The following is a 9,362-nucleotide window of genomic DNA, read 5'->3' as shown; positions in this document are numbered from 1 at the left end:
ACAAAGCCAAATAATGTGAATTCTAAAGACGGTTTCCAAACTGTTAGTAGAAAAAATCATGTTTTTAAAAACTTCACTGAGAAAGGAAAAAACAAGAAAGTTGATCATAATAAATTCTCTTTACTCATGGACCTCCATGATGATAGAGTAGGTCCAAGTAATCCAAGGCCTTCTTTTAAAGAATAAGAACAATAGAAACTTATCAATATCCCATCAAACTCAAAAGGATGATGAGATACTCGTACATGAAACTTAGATAAATTCATCCTAGATAGAGGTACAATCTAATCCAGAATTAGATCTGAACGAAGTGGTGAATGATATTGAGCTCACCAATGTAGATGAAGAATCTATTCCTCAAGAGTTTCTAGTTGAGCCTATTCTCTCCCAAAGTCCTATAAAAAATAGTGAGTCGATTTCAACCTAAAAAATAAGATACTCTAAAATTGAGCCTCGTGCCAACAACCCCTTCATTCAAGGCAATGACCAGGCCAAAAAGCACAAACTTAAAAAACCAACTAAGTTTATTAACGATTAAGTCGAGCGTATATCTTGTAACACCAAAGGGCTTCCTCTACCTTTAAGAGCTATGATATAAGAGACCAATTAGGGAATAACCAAAATCTCTCATATCTATTATGCTTGGCTGCAATAACTAAAAGTCACAAAAACTCAACTTCAAAAAAACACTACAATCAACATCAAAACACTATGAATGGATAACTATAGATCACAAAGTGGGGAGTGGGGGTATAACAATAGGTATCCATAACATGATTAAAGGCATATGTACCGGTATCTCAAAAGACATTAATCATAAATGGGTGGCCTTGCATGTGACTAGCAATGAGTTTGTGATAGTTTCAATGTATGCTCCTACAAATATAAACAAAAGAAACAACTTGTTGCAAAGTCTCCTTAATTTTCAGTGTCCAATAATCATGGCAAGTGACTTCAGCATGGTATAAAATATCGGCATATAGGTATCTCAATAAAGAAAATGTAATAAATGGTATGGAGAAAGATAGCTAGGAGAATTGTAGAAGACTCCACAATCTAGTAGATGTTAGCCAAGACACAAGTTACACAAGGGCTAACAACTAGAAAGGACCTAATCTTTGAAAAACAAGGCTACTTAGATTCATTTCTACAAGATTACTGTCAACATTTGTCAATTGCAATAGCAAAGTTAGTAAGGATATTGTCCTTTCAGATAATTACCCCATCACTTTAACATTGTCTAATAATTGAGGCAATGTAAAGGTAGGTTGGTTTCACATAGACCCAAAAGTGTTTAAATCAAAAGTAGTTTAGAATGGTGTTAAAATAATGTGGCAACAATATTTTAATAGTCATATATCTCCAACTTGGCCTAGAAATTAGCAATGGCCAAGACTCAAGAAATGCTAAGGGAGACCAAAAGAATCACAATTAATCTAAGAAGAGAAACTAGAACCAAGAAATATGGAGACATCGAAAGATTAGAACTAGAATTAGTAGAGGTAATACTAATTTACAAGATGCTCTCACCCATGATTGATAGGAACTAAGGAAGTTAGAAGAGAAGGACACAACCAAGATTACACTTTATACAAGAAGATGGTGGGTTGGGAAGGTGGACAAACCCACCAAAGCTATGTTTGCTATACTCAAAACAAAACACGAAAGGGACTTCATTTCCTTCCTAAGGAAGCCAAATTGCATGTTGGCTAAGGACAACAAAGAGAGCCTAGAGATCACTAAAAAAATTTACTCTGTTATATTCAACAACCCTATTGAGTAGTGTAAAGAAGTGACTCTAGCTAGAACACAAAACTAGGAAAAAAGTAATGCTCTCTACTATAGCTAAAATTCTAGGTCACACCAATAGAAAATTCAGACACTATAGAGTCCTTGGCAAATGGAAAGAATCTAGGGCTAGATAGTCTCCCCAATGAATGTTTTAAAGCTTTCAAAGAGATCCTAATCCCACCTTTGCTAGCCATCGAGAAGGAAGCTATGAGAGTTGGAGCCCTCCTATTTAGCATTAATGACATATAACTTGCCTTACCTCAGTTGATAAGGTATTTGTAAACATGCTAGCAAGATGATTATCCGATCATCCACATGAATGGATATGAATGGAAGAAAGGGGGTTTATAAAGGGCTCGGGCAACCTTGACTCCATCATCAACTTATGGGAAGCATTTGAACATACTCATAAAACTAATCATGACTTTATATTTTCTAAAATTGACTTTGATAAAGCATATGAGAGGTTGGAATGGGCATTCATGCTTCAATCTTTGGCTAACATGGAATTAGGTGGTGAAAGATTCATCAAATATGTAAGTACCCTGCTTGGTAATGCTACTGCAAGGGTAGCAATCAAAAGAGAGTTATCAGGGGCTTTCCCACTAAGAAGATCAATTAATCAAGGCTACCCCTTCACTCCTCTACTCTTTGCCATAGCATAAGATGCTCTAGGATGGATAGTTGAAGAAGAGGTCAGTAAATGTAATATCCAAGGTATTCAAACCAAGTAATAAACAAACGATTCTTAATCAATTTGCAAATGATATAAATGGAATAGTTAAGAATGACCCAATGTCAATAAGAACATTTTGGAACTACTTAAAAAGCTTTTTTTCTAGCTTTTAGATTTGTCATAAACCCCACCAAAATAGGTATTAAAACTCAAATCAAAGACCCTGTTGATTGATACTAAGAGCAAAGTGAAAGGTGTTAGAAGAAGGAAAAGTTTATAGATTGCGAGGATACCAATGGGATTTGGAGTTCCTCTAAAAAAAGATGGGACTAGGTCATGGAGAAATTAAGAAATAAAATAGAGAAAGGGAAGGGTCTTCAGCTCAACTTGGCACGGAGAGTAATAGGACTAAAGCACATAGTTATTCATGCCACTCTCTACTTCCTTTTATGCTAGAAGACTTTTGCAACTAGTCTCAAGAAACTTGACGGTGTTTGTAGAGACTTTCTCTGATCTAGAGACAATGAAAAATTCAAACTACCTAAAGTTGTATGGAACATATGCACTCTGCTAAAAAAGAAAGGAGGCCTAGGATTTCCCAATCTAGAGATGATGTCACTAGAATGGTTGCTTAGTGGGTGGTAAGGAGCTTTCTTTTCCTTTATGAATATTGGGCTCTATATGATCCACTATTGTGCAAGGCAGTTTAAAGTGGAAGGCTCTTCAAGATGGAAAGGACTAAGTCCTATATCTATGGCCTTCAGTGAATAGATCCAAACCAAATTCAAATAGCCTTCAAGACGTGTAAAAAAAGGCATAGAAAATTGGGAAGATGCATAGAACAAAGATGTAGGAGATTGGATGGACAACATACTTCTCAAGAACATATAAAATCTCAAAGAACATGAACTAGCTCTACTTAATGACACAATAAACAAATGAAACCAACACATTAAATAGGCTACCAAACTCTACCATAGCTTCAATCTCAGAGTCTTTTGCCATCAGACCCCAGATAAACCCCTCCTACCAATACCTCACTACAACATATAGATCCAATAGCAACGTTTAAAGCAACGAAATTATTTATGGAAAAAATTACCCCCGTCATCGCTATTCGTGTCGCTATTCATGTCGCTATTAGCATTGCTATCCTAATTAGTGACGCTAATAGAGATGTAAATAACGACGCTAATAGAGATATAAATAGCGACACAAATAGAGATGCTAATAATGACGGTTGTAGAGTAAATTTTCAACGCAAATAGAGACGATTACAAAGGGGGAAAAATATGCAGCCCTACCACCCTTCTTGCTATATGCACTAAATATTCTTGTATAATTCATTTGCCAATGTCACCTGTACCTAATGTCTAAAAATTGTGTATTGGATTTTTTTTATAAAAGAAATCATTTGATTGCAAAAGCTAGATATAATCAATTCAAAAAGGTATTATGGAAGGAGATTTTTCATCACTTGGTTAGGCCCGAAAAGAAGAAGAGCTTGTGATTGCAAAAGCTAGATATAATCAATTCAAAAAAGTATTACTCAATGAGTTTTTTTATCACTTGCTTAGGCCCAAGAAGAAGAGCTTCACTTCAAGCTTTCATTGTATTCAGGACCCTATGGTATGAATAAGTCCCATTGATCTTTTGCTCACTCCAGCTTATTCCAAACTTGTTTAAGTCTTTTTGGGGGAGCATTTGGACATTTGTAAGAGTTATACCATGGTTTTGGAGCCAGAAACACTTATATAGGGAGTTGTAGTATCTCTAAGCTCTACTTCTTCCTTCTTGTTTTTTCCTACATCTAACTCATCTTCTATCTCTTCTTTCTTGGCCTCACCCTCAATCTCAATGGATGGAGGTGTTTCAAGATCAAAAGAATCAAGCTCATTCTCCCCCTTCTCAAACTCCATTTCTTGAGCTCAAGACTAGTTGTTGTACTCCAAGTAGCTCCTTGAAACGAACAAAATTCTCTTTACCAAGTGATTTGGTAAATATATTTGCTACTTGGTCTTCTTTCTTCACATGAAGTAGATCAATCTGTCCTGCAAGTACCATTTCCTTGATGAAATGGTAATGAACCTCTATGTGTTTGGATCTAGGATGATTGAGGGGTTGCTAGCCAACATCACATTACTGAGATTGTCACAATGAAATGTGACTTTGCTGTCCAATTGGATATCCAAATCATGTAGTAATTTCACAAGCCAAATTGCTTCGCATGCTGCTAAGGTTGCACCCCTATACTCTGCCGTTGTATACTAGATACAGCAGTGGTGGGCTACTTCTTACTACTCCGATTGATCATACTGTTGCCCAAATCGAAAGCATAACCACTGGTTGACCTCTTGTCATAGACACAACTAGCCTAATCAACATCTGTATAACCTATCAAGTTAAATGATTTTCCATGCTCATAAAACAACCCATAATCAGCAATACCCTTCACGTACCACATAATCCTCCTGAGTGCATCTAAGTGTGACTTACAAAGTTTTTGCATAAATTGGCTAATTAGTCCCGTTGGATAACTCAAGTCAATATGGATAATAGTAAGATAAATCATGCTGCCCACCATCTGTCTATACATAGTGACATCCTCAATCTTAGTCCCAACATCAATTGCAAGTTTAACATTCTAATTCAATGGTGTTTCCATGGCTTTACACTTCATCATGCTATATTTCAACAACATATCATGAGCATATTGTTTTTGCAACAACCATATATTTTAAGGTGTAAACACAATCTCAATCGTAAGGAAGTACTTCAATTCACCAAGATCCTTGACTTTGAATTCAATCTGTAACATTGCTTTAATTTTAGCAATCCCATGATCATCATCTCAGTGATGATCAAATCACCGACATAAACCACCGGAAAAATATAACCATGCTCTATCTTATTTGTAAACAGGCTGTGATCTACATGACCTATCTGAAAACCAAGCTGCTGCAAATAAGTGCTTACGCAAGCATTTCAAGCTCTCGGTGCATGTTTCAGCCCATACAAGGCCTCTTTTAGCTTACACATATATGTGGATAGTTAGGGTCTACATAACCCTCAGACTGCTCCATATACACCTCTTCAAGCAAGTCACCATTCAAGAATGCATTTTTGACATCCATCTGCCATAATTTCTAGCCCTTAGAAGCCGCTAATGCAATGACTATTCTCACAGTTTCCATCTTGGCAACCGAGCTAAAAGTCTCCTCATAATCTAGGTTGTACTGTTGTGCATATCCCTTTGCAACCAATCGGGTTTTATACCTTTCCAACAAACCATCTGACTTGCATTTCACTTATAAACCCATTTGCTTAAAGACATTGAGCACCTCATCCTTGTACTTTAGAATGTACAGCCATGTGTATCGACTGAAATCATCTGTCCAACAAACAGTAGATTCTTGCATATTCTATTCCTACCATCTGTCCAATTGGTGCGCAGATCGGTCACAGATAGCTCACGTGGTGAATCCCGGAAGGTCCCCAAGAACAAAGTACTCTACTTTTTAGCACAAAAACCCATGTAAAAGCAAGCACGACATGAGACAAAAGACAAATTGGGTTCAATCTCCCCCATGCCTTGTGTGAGCGCTTCACAAAGCATGTATTTAATGTATATTTCCAATCTTCATGCTCAAAAATAGCCCAATTACAAAAATATGACAAGCTTTTAGCTTTTGAGTTTGCTTTCTACCAAAAATAAGAAAATAAAGCTAATGGACGGTGCCCATAGAGTCTGGCACGCCCAATCTCAATGTCCAAATAGAAATAACATATCCAGGCGCATAAGCGCATACAAAATAATAATAAATAATCAATGTCTCTATAGACATAACAAAATATAGGCGTGGCGCCTATCAAAATATAGTCCAAGAGTCGAAAAACCCGCTAGACTCCAATGCTTTTCTCCGCCACTGCTGCTATCTCTACACATCAACTGAAGCATTCACAATCGTTAGTAAAATAACACAATTAAACCGACAAAAGTGAATACCTAGCAGTCTTCAGCTACATAAATAAATCAACTGGTTAGAAATAAATCCTAACCTTAATTTATTACGAGTGCGCACTCTAAACTCATAAACGTTTATTAATTTAATATGTATTTTGCGGAATCACCCGCTATGGAATCACCCATGTACACACTAAATTAATGAAACGCCCGAAAAGGACAGGCGTCCCCATCAACTTCTCGCACAAAGAATCCTCTTTGCGTATGAGCCCCGGTCATCTAAGTTTACGGAATCCACCGTAAAACCTCACGGAATCCACCGTGGAATATGCCTCCTGGCATCACCAATAGACAATAGATTCTTGGTAATAGAAGATACATGTAGTACATCATGTAGGCTCTTCTTTCTGTCATCAAGCAGAAAGCATAAGCAACGGAACCATACCTATATACTATATATCATGTTGTGTATCATCATCAGTATATACAAATCCATGAGACCCTCCTACTAACTCATCAAACCATTCACCCCATGAGAAGTCATATGATTGGATGCTCCTGAGTCTATGTACAATTTCTCATCTTTGCCTCGCTTAGGCGTATTCTTTGATGCATGCTGCATATAGCAAATAGTCTATCTCCCTAGTCATCCTGAGTACCACTAGAAGATGCATAATGTCCATGTTGCCTGCCTTTTGCCTTCATATCAACTTGCTTTTTATGGCAATCCTTCACAATATGCCCATGTCTTCTGCAATAATGACAGTCTTTATCCCTTTAGACTACTCATGTGACTGCCAAGAGCCATCTCTTCCTCTAGGTGATATCCCCTACCTCTAAAGACTCCAGATCCTCGTTGTCCTTGCATATTTGAGTTGTGCCAAGCATTTTGCTACTATTGTCTATGTGTGTTTTGAGTGTCTCCTCGACCCCGAAAAGCTCCACGAGCTCTACCACCTCTAGCTTATTGACTAGAGTAAAATACAATGTCTTTGCCCCAAGATGTGCTTAAACATGTATTCAAGCCAAGCTTTACTTCTTCATGTAGCTGCAGTGCAAGTAACTCATCCCAATAAGGGGGTTCTACTCTCAGAGAAATGGATGCCTCAAATTCCGTATACTCCTTGCCTAACCCATTCAATGTCACTGCAATCATATCATCCTCTGAAACATGAGATCCAACAATAGTCAGCAACTAGTGAGCTATGGTCAGCTGGGTCAACTGGATGGTGATGGAAATGGCGTTGGCAGTAGCCTCTCTCTCTCTCTCTCTCTCTCCACCTTGATCACTCTCCCTTCTTCTCTCTATACATCTTTGCATTAACAAAAAGAAAGAGAGAAGAAAAGAAAAGAGAAAAACAAAGAGATAAGAGAGAATGCACTTACCTCAAAGCTTAAATAAGAATCCTTTTGCACTTCTGTCCTTTTTCTTTTTCTCCTTCTTCACGAGTTCCCTCCTTCTTCTTTGTAGTTGTCCTATCTCTTTTAATGGATGTGGTAGCAATGGCAGTGGTAGCGACAACCTCTCTCTCTCTCTCTCTCTCTCTCTCTCTCTCTCTCTCTCCTTGCATTGATCACTCTCCCTTCTTCTCTCTATACATCTCTTCATCAATAAAAAGAAAAAGAGTAGTAAAGAAAAGAGAAAAACAAAGAGATAAGAGAGAATGCACTTATCTCAAAGCTTGAATATGAATCCTTTTGCGCTTCTCTCCTTCTTCTTCTCCTCCTTCACGAGTTCCCTCCTTCTTTGCAGCTGTCCCCTCTCTTTTTGTGGTGGATTGGCAGTGGAAGCTCTCTCTCTCTCTCTCTCTCTCTCTCTCTCTTGCATTGAGATCTCTCACTTCTTCTCTCTACACATCTCTTCATCAACAAAAAGAAAGAGAGAAGTAAATAAAAGAGAAAAACAAAGAGAGAAGAGATAATGCACTTATCTCAAAGCTTGAAGAAGAATCCCTTCATACTTCCCTCCTTTTTCTTCTCTTTCGCGAGTTCCTTTCTTCTTCTTTACACTTGTCTCCTCCCTCTTCACAAATGACGGCAGTGGTGGCAGCCTCTCTCTCTCTCTCTCTCTCTCTCACTTGTTTACAAACCTGTAAAATGCCATGCTCAGGTTTTGGCACTTTTTTATGAAGCCCCCCCTCTCTCCTTTTTTATTTCTCTCTGTCTCTTTGCCCCCCTCCCTTCTTCTCTCTATTTCTCTCCCTCCTTCCCTCCCCACTCTCACTCATTGACGCATCTCATTGCAAAGACAATCAAAGATAGAAAATAAAAAGCTTAAAAAACAAAGATATTGAAAGAAATGTCACCCACCTCTCTTTATCTTTCTCTCCCCCCTCTCCCTTTACTTTTCTTTCTTAACCTTCTCTCTCATTCTCTCATTGTTTTCCTCTCTCTCTCTCTCTCTCTCTCTCTCTCTCTCTCTCTCTCTCTTTACCTCACCCTACTTTTCTACCTCCTCCTCCTCTCTTCCTTCCTTCTCCCTCTCTCTATTTCTCTCCCCCTCTCTTTCTCTCTCTATTTCCCTTTCTTTGTTTTCTCTCTCTTTGTTTCTCCCCCTCTCTCTCTCTCTCTCTCGTTATTTCTCTCACTCATCCTCCTCTCTCCCTCCCTTCATCTCTCATTTCTTTATTCCTCTTTCTCTTTGTTTCCTTTCTCCCCTTTCTCTCCCTCTCTCTCTTTCTCTCCCTTCCTTCTTCTCCCTCCCTCCCTCCCTCTCTTTCCATGCATCTCTTTGCAAAGAAAAATTAAAAAAAGAAAAGAAGAGAACATAAAAATAAAGCAAAAAGAGGCAATGTACCTAATTCAAAGGCCTGAAGATGAAACCCTATGTACCTTCTCTTCACACCTTGCCTCCCTTCTCCCTTGCACACTTCTCTTTCTTCTTTGTGTATGTGCTCCTTGCTTGGTCCTACTCTGCGCTTTGATGGTTTG

Source organism: Lygodium microphyllum, chromosome 12 (assembly GCF_053477565.2).
Source record: "Lygodium microphyllum isolate KBCC chromosome 12, Lygodium_microphyllum_v1.1.10, whole genome shotgun sequence".
NCBI classification, from domain to species: domain Eukaryota; kingdom Viridiplantae; phylum Streptophyta; class Polypodiopsida; order Schizaeales; family Lygodiaceae; genus Lygodium; species Lygodium microphyllum.
This window is presented reverse-complemented; position numbering follows the sequence as displayed.